Consider the following 18,995-nt stretch of genomic DNA (forward strand, 5'->3'; position numbering starts at 1 on the left):
TGGAGTAATGAAACGTGCTCGGTGCACCTACCAGATACCTGCTAAAGAGTTAAAGAGACTAAAAAGTTCCCAATTTCAAAACATTTGCACTATATTTGGTGGTGTTGTGCTGATAAATAGATTTTTATTCATTTATAAATCATTTTTTACTGTTTCTCAAAAATTAATTTAGATTTGAAATAAACTACACATTTGTCTGCAATCTGTATTAGTTTGGAACATTTCTGGAAACTGGAAACGGTATGAAGTGTATGTGTCTGTGTGTGTGTGTGGGGGGGGGGTCATAATCCCCCCATTAAGGGGTGACTCCTGGTGCCCCAAAGATGACTGAGGAGGGCAGGAAGATACTGGTGAGAAAGGGGACCCGGAAGATGACCAGGTGGCCAGGGAGGAGACCCCAGGGTAAGGATTGGGTCTGGAGGTCTGGGGGGGCCGCCTCAGGGTAGAGACTGGGTCAGGATCCTTTGCTCTGTACATTTTCCTGCTTTTTTGTCCTTTGCTGATCACATGCCTGACACATTTAAAGCATTTTATTTGTATTTATTTGTATCAAATGTTTTTGATAGTAATCAATGCATGGAGAAAACGAGTGAATCGTTACATCCCTATGCTCAAATATTTGTATATTTATTGACTTTTTTCACTTTTAACTGAAGAAAATGTATTGCTCTTTCAACTAAACATGTCCACATACCGAAAAGTTGCCAGCCAAAAGGTAAAAGTAGTTTTTCATGAAAACGGGATATGGCCTAATTTGTGACTAAAAGTGAAACAAACCGAAACATAAGCGTGTCATAAAGGTCATTCATAACAAGACTGGGGATTTTCCCTGTGTAAATGTACAGTGTACCACCGAGCTGAGAGTAATGCAATGTATGTTCTTTGCCAGTGCATGTTCTAAAAATAAATCCTTTGGATTTAATTAATGCAGAAAATACATCAAATTAATATATATATATATATATTGGTGACCAAAAGTTTGAAATAATGTACAGATTTTGCTGTTTCGGAAGGAAATTGGTACTTTAATTTACCAAAGTGGCATTCAACTGATCACAAAGTATAGTCAGGACATTACTGATGTAAAAAACAGCACCATCACTAACTGAAAAAAGTCATTTTTGATCAAATCTAGACAGCAGCCATTACTCCAACACCTTTTCCTTGAGTAATCATGCTAAATTGATCATTTGGTACTAGAAAATCACTTGCCATTATACCAAACACAGCTGAAAGATATTTGGTTCATTAAATGAAGATTAACATTGTCTTTGTGATTGTTTTTGAGTTGCCACAGTATGCAATAAACTGGCATGTCTTAAATTCAATATTAGGTCAAAAATGGCAAAAAAGAAACAGCTTTCTCTAGAAACTCAACAGTCAATCATTGTTTTGAGGAATGAAGGCTATACAATGCTTGAAATTGCCAAAAAAGATTTCATACAAAGGTGTACACTACAGTCTTCAAAGATAAAGAACAACTGGCTCTAACAAGGACAGAAAGAGATGTGGAAGGCCAGATTTACAACTAAACAAGAGGATAAGTACATCAGAGTCTCTGCTTTGAGAAATAGACTCCAGTTTGACACGCTTCACATGTCCTCAGCTGACAGCTTCATTGAATTCTACCCGCTCAACACCATTTCAGTAGTTCACAGTTAATGTAATCCTGTGATAAGGATAGTGAAAACATGTGTGGCTTGCTGTCCGGGGCGAAGGGCTAGATGCTCTAGACTTGCCTATCCTGATAAGCAGGTGTGCCAAAGAATATAGAATCGAGCTGGACTTCTAGCAAAGACAGCATCACGCTAGTTTCTGTGTCGTGGGATCGGAAACTGGGAGATGTAGGATAGGGGAAGGCATGCGACTTGAAACACTTAATGGACAGTGGTGGTATCGGCTGCAAATGAGCTCACGGAGAGCTGTTGTGTGCAGGAGGGATTGTTAAACCCTAATGTGTGGCACCCCCGTGGAAGGGCAGGGTCACCCTGGATGGAGGCGAGAATCCTGACCGCCCAGGCTGACCTTAAGTATCCCTCCTGGTTTAGTTCGATGGAAGGGCTCATGTGGCGAATGGCGTGAGCCCTGTTTGAGGCTCTGCGACCACTTGATCAAACAAGCCCAACTAGCATTCGAAAGGGAAGGGCGCTCACAGCAGATAGGGAGAGTTTGGAGAGGGAATGCAGCTGAAACACTGAAGGGACAGTGGCGGTATTGGCCGCAGAGAAATGAGCTTGCGGAGAGCTGTTGAGCACAGGAGGGATCATTATGCCCTGACATGGGGGGCACCCCCGTGGAAGGGCAGGGACGCCTTGGATGGAGGCGAGAATCCTGACTGCCCAGGCCGACCTTAAGTCTCCCTCCTGGCTTGGTTCGACGGATGGGCTCATGCGGCGAATGGTGCAAGCTCCATGGGAGACTCAGCAGCTCCTCGAGCAAGCAAGACCAGCAAGCATTCGAATGGGGAGGGCGCTCAAAGCATTTGACGGGGGAGTCAACCCGGTCGTGAATATGTGAGTCCATGATACGAATAAATGTGGATAGCTCACGCTGCGTTCGGGCGGGAGATCCCGCCGCTGATTGAACGGGAGAGCCCTAGAATGGATTATGTTGGAGGGGTCTGCAATGCCCTATTACGGGGGGCACCCTTGTGAAAGGGCAGGATCGGGCTGAGTGGAGGCGTGGATCCTAGCCACTCGAGACCAACCTTTAGACACAATGGAGGGGCCCTCCTAGCATTTCAAACAGGGGAGTCCTCCTAGCATTTCAAATGGGGAGCCCATGATACGAATGAACGTGAGTTAGCTCACGCACTTTCGATTGGGAGAACCCCCTGCTACGATTCGAATGGGAGGGTCCTTGAGCATAGTTGCGGGCCAAACTAGCATTTTGAGACGGGGGGCCCCCGGACTGGCCGGAGAGACCTCCGCTGCATCCAAACGGCGGGGCCGGTCTGGTTGACAGGGATAAGCAAGCAACACCCCATGGCCCTGGTTGTGAATGCTTTTGGGGGTAGCTAATGAGGGATTTTTGAGTGTTTCTGATATAGAGATGGTTAGTACGGATGTAGTTGAGGTATGCATCTGGTGACCAACGGCTTAGTAGGCGTATCTGTTGCTCGGGCAGCCCTTTTTGGGCTGGTGCAGGGGAAACTGGCTTGAAGAATGGAGTCCTGGTATGAGAGGGTGATTTCTATGAATTTCAGTTATGAATGTGGAGGAACTGGGGTTGGTGTTGGGTTCCCTTCAAGGGTCAATGCTCTGGATCTCTGAAAGAAAAAATGAGAAGAGTCAGCCATGTGTTATTTTGAGCCTGGAATGTGATCTGCTTTAATTATGGTTAGCTGAGGAGGGATTTGGGACAAATTTTGCTTGCGGAGGTGGCCTCGTGCAGGGAATTGTTCTGGAGGGATTTGGGACAAATTTTGCTTGCGGAGGTGGCCTCGCGCAGGGAATGGTTCTGGAGTAGGAAAGATTAAAATGGTAGAAGGGAGGGGGATAAAGTGAAGAGGGGATGGGTCTGGAGCGGGTTTCTCCTGTGGAGGTGGCCTCACGTGGGAATCTGCTCTAGTGACCCATGGATAGGAAGGGCTAGAGGGATGGATGTTGGCAGAGAGAATAGGTTGCATGGAAAACTAAGGTGTATGGAACATATGTGAAGCAATGTCAGGATACGTGTTTGCGTGGCATTTGTGATGTGAACAAGCTGAATCCTCGGCCGTGGGACTGCACAGTGTTCAATGGGAGAGCATATGATTCGTGTGAGACTATTTTTGAATAATTTTTTTTTTTGCACCATCATTTTATTTTACAAATTTTCTTTTACAAATAATCCTTTCTGATCTCAATACATAAATATTCATATAGTTTTATACTTTGTGTAATCACCTTACAGTAGAGTAAGAATCACCATATTCGCAATAATGCCATATTTAATTTTTGACTTGAATGAAAACAAAGTTGTGAGGAATAGCTGTGAAGCTTGTGGTGCTGTATAAAGGTGTGCAAAGATCCTAGATCTCATCTTTTCTCAGGTTTAGTTCAACAAAGTTTTCTTGAGGTTTATTTATTTATTTTTGCCTGCTGCCATTTCTTCAATGTTTTATCAGTGGAACAATCCCAAACACTTTAAACAACAGTACAAACCACTGAAGAGATTGTATGTCTATCCCTCACAGCCTCATTGTCTTCCCTGTCAAAAGTTAAAGTCAGCATGAAATCAAAATGAACCCGATTAATTTTATTAATGCTTGTTATTAGTCTTATAGTGAACAATTCATCCATGCATTTCTTTGTATTTTGTATTTTTTTTTTTTTGCTATAAAATGTTTTGACCTCGTAACCTTTAATCAAAATATCTTTACTTGCTCTTCCATTGATATGACCGACTCTTCTCTGCTGACGTATGAAAGTGCTTGTCAGTTTTAACCCCGGCCTTTCAAGACCCTGTCATGTAAACAAACGTGACTTCAGAGCAGCTAATGCCGAAATGAAGAGTTGTTTCTTCGGCTGTTTCTCTAACAAAACCCTGTTCCCTACCCCAGACTACCTTAGTCACGGGCTCGCTGGCTTAAATTCACCATATGAAGAAGTAAAAACCTGAAATTTGCCATTACGAAAAATCTAGAGTTGCCACAAATTTGCTGCTCACTGTTTTCACATGCAATGAGCTTGTTATTCGATGCAAATGTTAACCAGAAGTTCGCAGCTCTTCTGGTAAGAAGTTCCTCCTTCATTCTGGTATGTTACTCCCAATTTTCACAATTGGGGATTTAAGTCACAATAAGTTGGTTGCAACTTCCATTTCATGCTGATTATAAAGATGGCACTGATGTGATTAAGGTTAATTTTCTCCAGGAACCCGATATGTGATTTACTTCATCTTGTATTCAAAAGTGTCAACAAATGTTTAATCATCTGACTTTCAATAAAAGTAATTAACATTTAAATGAGTCCCTTGTTATTAATGTATTTTAACAAAACACTGTAAATGCAGAGAGTGACATACTGTACAAAGAACAAATTACCCCATTTACTCTCATGTTTTGTATTTCCAGTATTAACTTGTTGTCAGGAGAATGTGTTACGAATCAATTCTAATTTAGCACACCAATGCCACCATGTCCACTGTCTACTGCACCATCTGAGTTAGATTTGAATTCAGTTTATTGTTGATAATTTCCAGAAACTTGTTTGATGAAGCAAGCACAAACATCTTATTGTATATAGGGCTGGCCGATGTGGTTACTAAACGCCCTGGTTACTTGAGTAACCTCCATTCCCTGATGGAGGGAACGAGATGTTGTGTCGATGTAGTGACACTAGGGGTCACTCTTGGGAGCCCGAGACACCTATGGTCTTTGATTAAAGGCCAATGAAAATTGGCAAGTGGTATTTGCATGCCACTTCCCCGGACATACGGGTATAAAAGGAGCTGGTATGCAACCACTCATTCAGGTTTTATGCTGAGGAGCCGAAAAAAGGTCCGGCCATTTCAGCGGGTAGTTCAGCATTGTGGCACAAAGTCTCGTTCCCTCCATCAGGGAACGGAGGTTACGCAAGTAACCAGGATGTTCCCTATCTGTCACTCACTCGATGTTGTGTCGATGTAGTGACACTAGGGGTCCCTATACGAAATGCCACAACAGGCTGAACTGTGTTACGTGAACTGGCGGTGTGTGATGGGCAGACCACTGTGTGCCAGCGTACCAGGCCAACACATAACCTCCCCCAACATAGTTATGAGTGTCGAACGGCCCTTTGGGGACCCAAAAGATAGAGACAGGCTAACCCAGTCGTGGCCTCTTTTCCCCTTCTTTTTTTCCACTCCCTAAAAAAGAAAGGGGATTATCCAACTGGGCCGCCAGGTCTAGTCAGGGGGGTGTCCCTCTCAAGGGGAGGACACCACGGAGACCACACCTCGCCCAAAGAGAGGGGGGATATTTAAGTGGAACAAATACATCACATGGTCTTTCCGACCATGTGGAGAGTCTCATGGTAGATCCTACCCAACGGGGAGGAGTTACTACAAACATGGAGACTGTGGCAGAGAGGCTCTGCCCAAGGAAGACGCAGATTGCCAACAGGGAAACGAATTAGTGGAAGATATATATCGCATGGGGTTAGCCTTACAGGGAACCGCCACATGCAGAGCACCTACCCCAGAACAGTGCTCTTAGTTAGCATGTGTACTGGGCCGGCAGAGAGTCTCTCCAAAAACTCGACTGCCACAGGGCTCGGAGGAAGTCAAACAGGGAACATAGTTTGTGAACACTACTGGGAATTAATGGCGCACATCTTCAGCTCAGAGGAGGTGAAAGGCGCTATGTGCAAGCGATACACCCGGCCGGCTATCCCGGGCTTATCTGCTTATATTGCGTGCCATTACCTGGGATGAAACTGGTTCCACCCGGAGGTTGTAGAACCTTGCAAAGGTGTTGGGTGTTGCCCAGCCTGCTGCTCTGCAAATGTCTGTTAGAGAGGCACCCCTGGCTAGGGCCCAGGAGGCCGCTACACCCCTGGTAGAATGGGCTCGTAGCCCTGGCGGGGGCTGCACATCCTGGGTGTGATATGCCATAGCTATGGCGTCAATAAGCCAGTGGGCGATCCTCTGCTTGGAGACAGCACTTCCTTTCCGCTGTGCACCAAAGCAGACAAAGAGCTGCTCAGAGATCCTAAAGCTCTGCATGTGATCCAAATAGATGCGTAAAGCACGCACCGGACACAGCAACGACAGGGCTGGGTCTGCCTCCTCCTGGGGCAGCGCTCGCAGGTTCACCACCTGGTCCCTAAAAGAGGTCGTGGGAACTTTGGGCACATAGCCAGGTCAGGGTATCAGGATCACGTGAGAGTAGCCCGGACTGAACTCCAGGCATGTTTCGCTGACAGAGAACGCTTGCAGGTCTCCTACCTTCTTGATGGAAATGAGTGCAGTCAGGAGGGCAGGCTTCAAAGAGAGTGCCTTAAGCACAGCTGACTGCAAAGGCCCAAAGGGGGCTCTCTGTAGACCCTGAAGAACTACAGAGAGGTCCCATGAGGGAACGAGGCGCGGTCTGGAGGGATTCAGCCTCCTGGTGCCTCTCAGGAACCTGATGATCAGGTCATGCTTCCCTAAGGACTTACCGTCGACTGTGTCATGGTGTGCTGCTATAGCAGCAACGTACACCTTCAAGGTGGAAGGGGACAGCCACCCTTCCAACCTCTCCTGCAGGAAGGAAAGCACTGATCCGACTGCACATCTCTGGAGGTCTTCCCGTCGGGAACACCACTTAGCGAACAGATGCAACTTAAAAGCATACAGGCGCCTCATAAAGGGGGCCCTAGCCTGAGTGATCATGTCTACCACCGCAGTCCCGTCCAGGGGCCAGACATGGAGATTCCAGAGGTCTGGTCGTGGGTGCCAGATGGTGCCCCGTCCCTGAGAAAGAAGGTCCTTCCACAGGGGAATTCGCCAGGGGGGGCTGTCGCGAGGAGCATGAGGTCCGAGATTCACATCTGGGTGGGCCAGTAGGGTGCTACCAGGATGACCTGCTCCTCGTCCTCCCTGACTTTGCACAGAGTCTGTGCAAGTTGGCTCACTGGGGGAAACACATATTTGTGCAGGCCAGGGGGCCAGCTGTGTGCCAGCGCGTCTATGCTGAGGGGTGCCTCGGTCAGGGCGTACCAGAGCGGGCAGTGGGAGGATTCTTGGGAGGCGAACAGGTCCACCTGTGCCTGTCCGAATCGATTCCAAATCAGCTGGACCACCTGAGGGTGGAGTCTCCACACTCCCCTGAAGGTAATCTTCCGTGACAGCGTGTCTGCTGTAGTGTTGTGGTCGCCGGGGATGTGAGTGGCTCGCAGAGACTTGAAGTGCTGCTGACTCCAGAGGAGGAGGCGGTGGGCGAGTTGTGACATACAACAAGAGCGCAGACCGCCTTGGCGGTTGACATATGCTACCGTTGCCAGGTTGTCTGTCTGAACTAACACGTGCTTGCCCTGGATCAACAGCCGAAACCTCCTCAGGGCGAGCAGAATTGCCAACAACTTGAGGCAGTTGATGTGCCAATGCAGTCACGGGCCCGTCCACAAGCCGGCGGCTGCATGCCTATTGCAAACAGCACCCCAGCACGTTTTGGAGGCATCTGTCATGACCACAACGCGCCTGGAGACCTGCTCTAGGGGAACACCTGCTCGTAGAAACAAGAGGTCAGTCCAAGGGCTGAAAAGACGGTGACAGACCGGCGTGATGACCACGCGATGTGTCCCGTGGTGCCATGCCCATCTCAGGACTCAAGTCTGAAGCCAGTGCTGAAGCGGTCTCATATGCATCAACCTGAGCAGGGTGGCCACCGCTGAGGATGCTATATGCCCCAGGAGCCTCTGAAAGAGTTTCAGTGGAACTGCTGTTTTCTGTTTGAACGCCTTCAAACAGGCCAGTTTGCACGCTCGTTTGTGAGGCACGCTGTCAAAGAGACTGAGTCCAACTCCAAACCGAGGAAAGAGATGCTCTGAACCGGGAGAAGCTTGCTCTTTTCCCAGTTGACCTGAAGGCCTAGTCGGCTAAGGTGTGAGAGCACCAAGTCCCTGTGTGCACACAACATGTCCCGAGAGTGAGCTAGGATTAGCCAATCATTGAAATAGTTGAGAATGCGAATCCCCACTTCTGTTAATGGGGCAAGAGCTGCCTCTGCGACTTTCATGAAGACACAAGGAGACAAGGACAGGCCGAAAGGGAGGACCTTGTACTGATATGCCTGACCCTTGAATGCAAACCGCAGGAAGGGTCTGTGTCGAGGTAGAATCGAGACATGGAAGTACACGTCCTTCAGGTCTACCGCCGTGAACCAATCTTGATGCTGGACGCTCGCCAGAATGCGTTTTTGTGTCAGCATCTTGAATGGGAGTCTGTGTAAAGCTCAGTTCAGTACTCGCAGGTCCAAGATTGGCCGCAACCCACCGCCTTTTTTCGGTATGATGAAGTAGGGGCTGTAAAACCCCTTCTTCAAATCGGCTGGAGGGACAGGTTCTATCGCACCATTCCGTAGGAGGGTAGCAATTTCCGCATGCAAGGTAGCAGCGTTTTCGTCCTTCACCAAGGTGAAGTGGATACCGCTGAACCTGGGTGGACACCTGGTGAACTGAATCACGTAGCTGAGTCAGATGGTCCGGACCAGCCATCGCGATGGATTGGAAAGTGCAAGCCATGCATCCAAGTTCCGTGCAAGGGGGACCAAAGGGACAATGTCGTTGGATTTACCGGCAGGTGGGGCCTCGCGGCGGGGTGGAGCCACACCATGTCATGGCCGTGCTGAGTCTAGGGACATCAAAGCACTTACCTGGCTCCTTGTGACCACCCCCGGAACAGCCTGGGCTATTTGAAGCCTGTCCTCGTGACCTGTGGAGACTGTCACATCGGGGGCAGATGTGTGCCACAGCTGGGCGCGCAGGGGCGGGGAGACCGCAGATGGAGCACCAATCCTGCAAGGAAAAACCCGTGGACGGTGGTTGTAATGACGACCGTGCACACTGGGTATGTGACCCAGGGAAGGAGGAAACCGCTCTTTTGCTGAACTGTTGGGTACCGCAGCCACTTGAGCATGAGGTGAAATTAAACAAAAAGGTAACAAAAGATTCTCTACCCGGCCCTCCACAGGGGATGGAGTGGTCTTCCTACCAGCTCCAGTTGAGTGGGTTTCTTTGACCCTGGGTCGCCCATCTCAGGGGCGCTTTGATGACCTTCGTGGGTTCTTAGCGGCCGACTGTGAGACGGGTGGCGTCTGCTTCCTGCGATGGGCACCACGCCAGGGCCGGGCCGAAGGGGCGGGCTGCGGTGGAGCTGGTGCAGTCACTGCAGGGGGACACCCTTGGCAATGAGCAGATGGGGTGTGGGATCTTGAGCCAAGCCGGGGCAGGATATGCCGGATAGTCTCCGTCTGCTGCTTCACCGTTGAGAACTGCTGGGCAAAGTCCTCGACGGTGTCGCTGAATAGGCCAGCCTGAGAGATGGGGGCAGCAAGGAACTGTGTCTTGTCGGCCTCACCCATCTTGACCAGGTTGAGCCAAAGGTGGTGCTCCTGGACCACTAATGTGGACATCGTCTGCCCGAGAGACCGCGCCGTGACCTTCGTCGCTCGGAGAGCAAGGTCGGTCGCCGAGTGCAGTTCCTGCATCAGATCTGGGGTGGAACTACTCCTGTGCAGTTCTTTTAGCACCTTGGCTTGGTGGACCTGCAGGAGAGCCATGGCGTGCATGGCAGAGGCGGCTTGTCCAGCAGCGCTGTAGGCTTTAGCTGTCAGGGATGACCTAAATCTACAGGGCTTGGACGGGAGCTTTGGGCTTCTGCGCCAGGTGGCGGCGCTCTGCGGGCATAGGTGCACCGCGAGCACCTTATCCACCGGGGGAATCGCCGTATAGCCCCTGGCCGCCCCACCATCGAGGGCGGGGTAACTGAGGAATTGGGACCGGGCAGTAAAAGGTACCTACCACGATTTCGTCAGCTCCTCGTGCACTTCCGGGAAGAAAGGCACTGGAGCAGGGCGTGGCTGCTTTGAGCAGCGCCGCGAGCCCAGGAACCAATCATGGAGCCGCGAGGGTTCAGGGGAAAGCGGAGGGTTCCACTCTAGCCCGACGCTCACAGCTGCCCGGGAAAGCATGTCCATCATCTCTGCATCAGCCTGTGACTGGGCAATCGTTCCCGAGGGGGGAGCCCAGCTGAGGCTTCTGCATCCGACTGGACAAGCCCACTCTCCGATGCTGCGCTCGAGAGCTCATCAGCTTCGTGGGCTCCAAACAAGAGGCCAAACTCGCCCGTGAGGTGAGCCGGTAGACTCATCCGGAAGCCCGATTGGGGCAGACGAGGATGCTGGGGAATGGGAGGTCCGCGGGGGGATACCCAGCGGAGGCAATCCCATTGGGGTCACCAAATCGCCCCCCAGTGCTAGCCACGCTGGCCTCAAACCCGTAGGTAGAAGTACCCAGGTGAAAAGCAAGCCACGACCGCAACGTTGCCATGGACATGTTCTCGCAGTGAGAACATAAACCATCCACGAACGCTGCTTCCATGTGGGTCGCGCCCAGACACAAAAGACAGCGATCATGACCATCTAAAGTTGAGAGGTAACGACCGCAACCAGGAATAACACACAATTGGAAAGGCATCTTTAAAAAGACGTTCCATGTGTGCCACTCTTTTAGAGAAATATACTCTTTTAGAGAAATATACTCTTTCAGAAAATATACTTTCTTTTTTCTGCAGAAGCACCCAGGGGCGTTCTCTGCAGTGCACCAGTGCAGAGGAGGGAGAAGCCGCTGAAATGCACCGTCAGATCCAGCAGAGGTGAATGAACAGTGAGAATTCAGCTCAATGAGCATGACCGTTCGGCTACCGAAGAGAAAATCTGAATGAACGGTTGCATACCAGCTCCTTTTATACCCGTATGTCCGGGGGAGTGGCATGCAAATACCACTTGCCAATTTTCATTGGCCTTTTATCAAAGACCAGAGGTGTCTCGGGCTCCCAAGAGTGACCCCTAGTGTTACTACATCGACAGTGACAGATAAGGAACTTATTTTTCAGCATGTTGACGATATTCGATATATATCTTGATGTCTGTAAATGGGGTTGTCACAGTAACAAAATTTCAGTAGTCGGTACCGATACCAGTAAAATTTCATGATTCCTAATACCAGTTTGCTACCACAGAAAAAAAATTGCTAATATGCTACTGAACACTCCTATAGCCTATTGTGCATGGCCGGCACTGAATCAGCTGATCAGCGGGAGAGCGAGATAAAGGGGAGCCGGAGACGCCAGTTTGAGAGAGAGAGAGAGAGACGCACACATGTGTGTGTGTGTCCATGTTTGTTTTATGTTATTTTAAGTTAAGTTTTACATTAAACCTTTATGTTGAACTGTTCAGCTGGTTTCTGCCTCCTCCTTGCCCGTCCTTTAACTGTTACGGTGGTGCCGAAACCCGGGAGGGAGGAGGGATGCGCTGTTGCAGTGTCCTCGCCGCTGCCATCCGCCAGGGGAGCAGCTGTGGCCATCTGCCTGGGGACGGAGGGGTTGCTGCCGGCCGCCGAGAGCCGGAGGAACTGCTGCTGTCCACTGAGATGGGGAGGAGTGAGCTGTCGTCTGCCAGAGGGCAGAGGAGTGGTTGAGGACCTGGTGACAGCGTGTCCAGGGACCAGCAAGCAAGTTTTTCTCTCTCTCTCATGAGACTTTCTGTCTCATGAGTTTTTATTTGAAGAGTACTCACGGATTGTTCACGCCAGTGCACAAATCCGTAAACGAGATGATTCCAACCATTTACGGCTCTGGCGTGTCTGGTTTCCTGACAGAAATGGACCCATCTATGTGCGCTGCCATTTTTCAGTCCGCACACCACCGCAACAAACCCCTACAAACGACCAGACACGTTTACTCTCTTACCGTAAATCCACGCACTTTCCAGAGCACATTTAAATCTCTGGAAACAACCAGTCACTTTGTTAAGAAATGTCTATATGTGACTGTGCACTGCACTGATTTTAAATGCTAAAATACCACTGGCCTTCAACACAAAATGCTTCCGATTAAATAATCAAAACATAATTTACCCAATAAAGCCTCAAATTTAGCAATACACATCATCAAAACTTCATTTTATTTGTCAACTGCAGCAAGACTGCATTATTTACTTGACTATTCGAAAAATATTGCGATTTGAAATGTGATTAAATATATATTTTATATATATATATATATATATATATATATGTTTTTCACATGTTCAACTGTTAAAAGCCTACTGGAATTTTCATACTTAAGTTCTCTTAAAAAGAACCAAACTGAGAATTATTTTTTAAAGTCACCCACAGACAAATAAATATATAATCAGTGAAACAATGAACAGTGAAACATTGTCTTCTTCATATTCAAATTGTACCATTTCATTGTACCTGTTTTTGTCCATTTTGTGATAGGGTCTCAGCCCACTAATCATCATCATTTAGTTTTAACCCAGTCAAGTTGTATATTAGAGATGCTTCAATCAGGATTTTAACATCTGATACAGATCTCCAATTTTCTTTTCATCTAATTGTCCGATGCTGATCAAGTGCCAATAGCCATCACATTGTGTAGTCCAAAACTGTAGTGGTTAGGAAGGATCCCTTAACTGAAAGCAATTCCCTCATTGCACAAAACCTGCTTTTTTCAGAACCACGTGTTAAGGCCTATTCACACAAAAAGTGAAACAAACATTCATCAGGCTGAAAGAAAAATAAATTTACTCTGGTGGTACAATGCACCTTTTCATCAGAGCTCCACTGAAATCTTCTGAGCTTGTGAATCAGTTTTTAATAGTTCAGCCAAAAATAATTATCATCATTTACTCAACCTTATGTTGTCTCAAACTCGCATGGGTGGGCGATATGACCAAAATCTTATATCATGATACGAATAATTTTATATCACGATACCGATATGTACATCACAATGCGAGTAACTGTTTTTTTTTTTTTGGAAAACCATTAGAACATTTTTATATATTAAATAATCATATTGTACTGTCTAATTTTGGATTATCCAGTAAGTGAATGAAATACTTTCAAATACCTTTTCTTATATAATTTTCTCTTTATTTGGAACTTGACAATTAAATAAAAAATAAAATAGAAAAAACAACAGCTTGATTTTAAATCATTCTTACCATTATGCCACATTTCAGTTCGATATGTTGTTGACCAATATTATTATTATTATAAACTTTCCACAAGAAACTATCTTCCCAAATCAATTTAACAAAGAAAATAATGCATAAAAACATTTGCAGAAAATATCCAAAATTATGTAAACACTTTTTGCAGAAATAAATATAAAATAAATATAAACAATTCTTGCCAAAAAACAAAATAAAAAAAAAACATTTTTTTTAATAAATATATATATACATATATATATATATATATATATATATATATATATATATATATATATACAGGGTTGAGGAGTAACGGGATTACATATTTAAAATACAAAATATTAGTAACTGTATTCCACTACGGTTACAATTTAAATCATTGGTAATTAGAATACAGTTACATTCAAAAAGTATTTAAATTACTGAAGAGATTACTTTGCATTTTATTGTCATTTGTTTCATTTAATATTTAGTCCTTTCAGATGGAAAACATTTATACATATAAATGATGCAATCCAAAGTGCATTTGAACAGCGGTGAAACACTTTCTTATGATGTGTTACATTCACACGAGCAGACAGAGAAGTAAGTTTGAAGTAAGTTTGGACAGAAGAAATAGAAATAAACCTTGTGTAAATTGTCAGCTTTACACTAAGTTAAAATGCTATTTCCAGCCATTTTACATGCACATGTTATCAGGTACGATCATATTTTTTTATCAAGAAAATTCATGTTGGATCATAATTTCTTTTTTTCTAGTAAGATCTTTGATATTAGGGCAAAAATCTTATTCTTGATCATTTTTGTATTGTTTTCCTGTAAAAATATCAAAAAATCCTTAAAACCAGATCAATTTGATTAATCCTGTTTTAGAAACAACACTGCATAAGATATTTGGGTTTTTCAGAGAATGTATTTTTAACATGTGTATATTGTCTTACTGTACTGGCAGAGTTTTTATAGTCAAAACAAGTGAAAAAATCTACCAGTGCTGAAGAAGTAATCCAAAGTATTTAGAATATGTTACTGGCCTTGAGTAATCTAACTGAATATGTTACAAATTACATTTAACAGCATGTATTCTGTAATCTGTAGTGGAATACATTTCAAAAGTAACTCTCCCAACCCTGTATATATATATATATATATATATATATATATATATACAGCTCTGGAAAAAATTAAGAGACCACTGCAACATTTTCAGTTTCTCTGGATTTACTATTTATAGGTATGTGTTTGAGTAAAATGAACATTTTTGTTTTATTCTGTAAAGTACCGACAACATTTCTCCCAAACTCCAAATAAAAATATTGTAATTTAGAGCATTTATTTGCAGAAAATGACAACTGGTCAAAATAACAAAAAAGATGCAGTGTTTTCAGACCTCGAATAATGCAAAGAAAACAAGTTCATATTAATATTTAAACAACACAATACTAATGTTTTAACTTAGGAAGAGTTCAGAAATCAATATTTGCTGGAATAACCCTGATTTTCAATCACAGCTTTCATGCGTCTTGGCATGCTCTCTGCCAGTCTTTCACATTGCTGTTGGGTGAGTTTATGCCACTCCTGGTGCAAAAATTCAAGCAGCTCGGCTTTGTTTGATGGCTTGTGGGCATCCATCTTCCTCTTGATCACATTCCAGAGGTTTTCAATGGGGTTCAGGTCTGGAGATTGGGCTGGCCATGACAGGGTCTTGATCCGGTGGTCCTCCATCCACACCTTGATTGACCTGGCTGTGTGGCATGGAGCATTGTCCTGCTGGAAAAAACAATCCTCAGAGTTGGAGAACATTGTCAGAGCAAAAGGAAGCAAGTTTTCTTCCAGGATATCCTTGTACGTGGCTTGATTCATGCATCAAAGACAAATCTGCCCGACCAGCCTTGTTGAAGCACCCCCAGATCATCATGATCCTCCACCAAATTTCACAGTGGGTTCGAGACACTGTGACTTGTAGGTCTCTCAAGGTCTCTGTCTAACCATTAGATGACCAGGTGGAGGATCAGTGATGATCTGAGGGTGCTTCAGCAGTGCTGGTGGATTGAGCAGATTCGTCTTTGTGAAGGACGCATGTAGGTGGTCAGTGAGTCGGTGCGTGTGCATGAATGAACAAACACCAGCAGTGGGTGTGCACCCTCTAGCAGTAAAGCATCAGTGCTGCATGTGTCTAACAGTGCTGAATCTGTGACGCAATAGAGACTTTTTAGAATGTTAAAGTTTTCAGAATGTCAATATACGGTCAGTCTTGTGGGGTCTCTCTTCATCTATTGAAAGTACTGTATACAGATGTTTCAATTTCGACAATATATTAGATCATTGATCATTTTTCAAGCCAAGCTTGCACATTTTAATAAATTACTGGGGAAGCACTGCCAGTTTTATACTTTAGTTTGGATAAAAAGTTATTATTATACTGCGAGATTGAAGCTGTAATTCAATTGTTTGTCTACACACACACATTATTGCCTATAATGGAAATAAAACAGGTGCAATCAATCAATGTCTCAGATTAGAATAAAAAATAATAATTAAAAAAAAGTTCATTTGTATTAAAAAATAACTTGCCACATAAAACTGGACTTTTATTGACTGCTGATTTGGAATAGTAGTTTTTTTTCTTCTTCAAAAATAGTGATAGATTAATCAAACTGAGCTAATTTTTAACAACAATCAGAGGATGTAGATGCGTCATGTATGATGTATGTCAGGATTTTTTCAGACTTGTAGCAACATTGATGTATATAGGCTTTGCAATGCATAGGATGTTCTTTGTCAAGTAGCTTGACTTTGTGAATGTGTGTGATTGTGTTACTGTTTCTTCAGGGCTTGCTGTAGAAAGTTAATGCTTTTGCGCAGCTTCAAAGATAAAATCAGCACTGTGTTTCTCCCAGTTATTCTCTAATCTAATCCAAGCACAAACACAACATTTCAACCAAAATTCTCAGTTAGTTTAGTGGATTAACCGAGTTTCAGATGTGCGTGCTTCTCATTTGTTCTGTGAAGTTCTTGTGTATGTACAGTATGTGCTTTTTAAAATGTTCCCTTCAGATGGTTATTTAATTTGCCTCAGGTAACCAGCAAAGCTTGTTTGTGCAGCGGTTGATTGACAGCTGAGAAGATGGTTTGTTGTTGTTCAAATGCATGAGAATTTACACTGCAAACACTGTTGTCTCGTATTTTCAACCAACTCCACACTGAAGTGGACAAATTTAAAAATGCGTTGGACCCTATTTACGTTGTCATGGAGCAAAGATCATGATGGTCTGTTCCACCGAATGCCAGTAATCTAAGGAAGTGCCGTATATATATAGCCTGCTTCTAGCTTTTAAAAAGTTTGTTGTTCCTTGTTTTTCATCCATCAATGCATTTAAAAATGTTCAGCTCCTTCAGCTGCAACAACATTATTGCCATCTCCTCTATAAAAGCATTATCTTGGTCTGATAGTCTGACTTCACAATAGTCAAGTCAAGTCATTTTTATTTGTATAGCGCTTTTCACAACACACATAGTTTCAAAGCAGTTTTACAGAAAATCATGCTGTAACAGAAAATGAAACTGTAATGTCTGTAATGTCTTAAAGTCTTCATTGTGCACTTAGATGAAAAACATGATTGTAGATTATGCCTTCAAAATGTTATTTATCTTTAAAATCAAACTGATACAATTTCAGTTGAACTACAGCATTTACATGACATTTTAAAAGACAAATTATTGTTTTAATCTGGCTGAATTTATATTTTTAAAGTGCATGTAAATCTGTGATTTTCACCAAAAACCACACATTGTGTCTGATTAAATTCAGATTTATTTTCTGATAAGTTATTTTGTTTTGAGTTTGGTGTTTTGTTATATATTTCAGTGCCTCTGTTATTCTCTATTTCAGTTCAAGTTTTTTTTTTTTTTTTCAACCTTTAATACAATTTACCAATAAACTGCACTTCTTTAAATCTCTGGCTCAAGCTATAATTTTTCAAATTTACAACATACCTGAAGGAGAAGAAGGTAGTGCAGATTTCAATATTGTATATACAGTTGAAGTCAGAAGTTTACATACAGTTTAGCCAAATACAATTAAACTCAGTTTTTCACAATTACTGACATTTAATCGTAGAAAACATTCCCTGTCTTAGGTCAGTTAGGATCACTACTTTATTTTAAGAATGTGAAATGTCAGAATAATAGTAGAGAGAATGATTTATTTCAGCTTTTATTTCTTTCATCACATTCCCAGTGGGTCAGAAGTTTACATACACTTTGTTAGTATTTGGTAGCATTGCCTTTAAATTGTTTAACTTGGGTTAGATGTTTTGGGTATCCTTCCACAAGCTTCTCACAGTAAATTGCTGGAATTTTGTCCCATTCCTCCAGACAGAACTGGTGTAACTGAGTCAGGTTTGTAGACCTCCTTGCTCGCACACGCTTTTTCAGTTCTGCCCACAAATTTTAAATCGGACTGAGGTCAGGGCTTTGTGATGGCCACTCCAATACATTGACTTTGTTGTCCCAAGTTTTGCCACAACTTTGGAGGTATGCTTGGGGTCATTGTCCATTTGGAAGACCCATTTGTGACCGAGCTTTAACTTCCTGGCTGATGTCTTGAGATTTTGCTTCAATATATCCACATAATATTCCTTCCTCAGGATGCCATCTATTTTGTGAAGTGCACCAGTCTCTCCTGCAGCAAAGCACACCCACAACATGATGCTGCCACCCCCATGCTTCTTCGGCTTGCAAGCCTCACCCTTTTTCCTCCAAACATAACGATGGTCATTATGGCCAAACAGTTTTTGTTTCATCAGACCAGAGGACATTTCTCCAAAAAGTAAGATCTTTGTCCCCATGTGCACTTGCAAACTGTAGTCTGGCTTTTTTATGGTGGTTTTGGAGCAGTGGCTTCTTTCTTGCTGAGCAGCCTTTCAGGTTATGTCAATATAGGACTCGTTTTACTGTGGATATAGATACTCGTCGACCTGTTTCCTCCAGCATCTTCACAAGGTCCTTTGCTGTTGTCCTGGGATTGATTTGCACTTTTCACATCAAACTACGTTCATCTCTAGGAGACAAAATGCGTCTCCTTCCTGAGCGGTATGATGGCTGTGTGGTCCCATGATGTTTATACTTGCGTACTATTGATTGTACAGATGAACGTGGTACCTTCAGCCATTTGGAAATTGCTCCCAAGGATGACACATTTTTTTTTTATGTTTTCTTTTGATTTTCCTATGATGTCAAGTAAAGAGGCACTGAGTTTGAAGGTAGGCCTTAAAATACATCCACAGGTACACCTCCAATTCAGTACACCTCCTATCAGAAGCTAATTGGCTAA

At 44.3% G+C, this 18,995-nt stretch overlaps 1 protein-coding gene across 1 annotated transcript in view; it reads left to right on the top strand.

Annotated features, from left to right (window-relative positions):
* The window catches only part of zgc:172090 (uncharacterized protein LOC565611 homolog), a 227,866-nt gene that overhangs the window by 168,210 nt on the left and 40,661 nt on the right, over positions 1–18,995 (top strand). The window lies entirely within an intron of this gene.

Source organism: Myxocyprinus asiaticus, chromosome 13, assembly GCF_019703515.2.
Source record: "Myxocyprinus asiaticus isolate MX2 ecotype Aquarium Trade chromosome 13, UBuf_Myxa_2, whole genome shotgun sequence".
In the NCBI taxonomy this organism is placed as follows: domain Eukaryota; kingdom Metazoa; phylum Chordata; class Actinopteri; order Cypriniformes; family Catostomidae; genus Myxocyprinus; species Myxocyprinus asiaticus.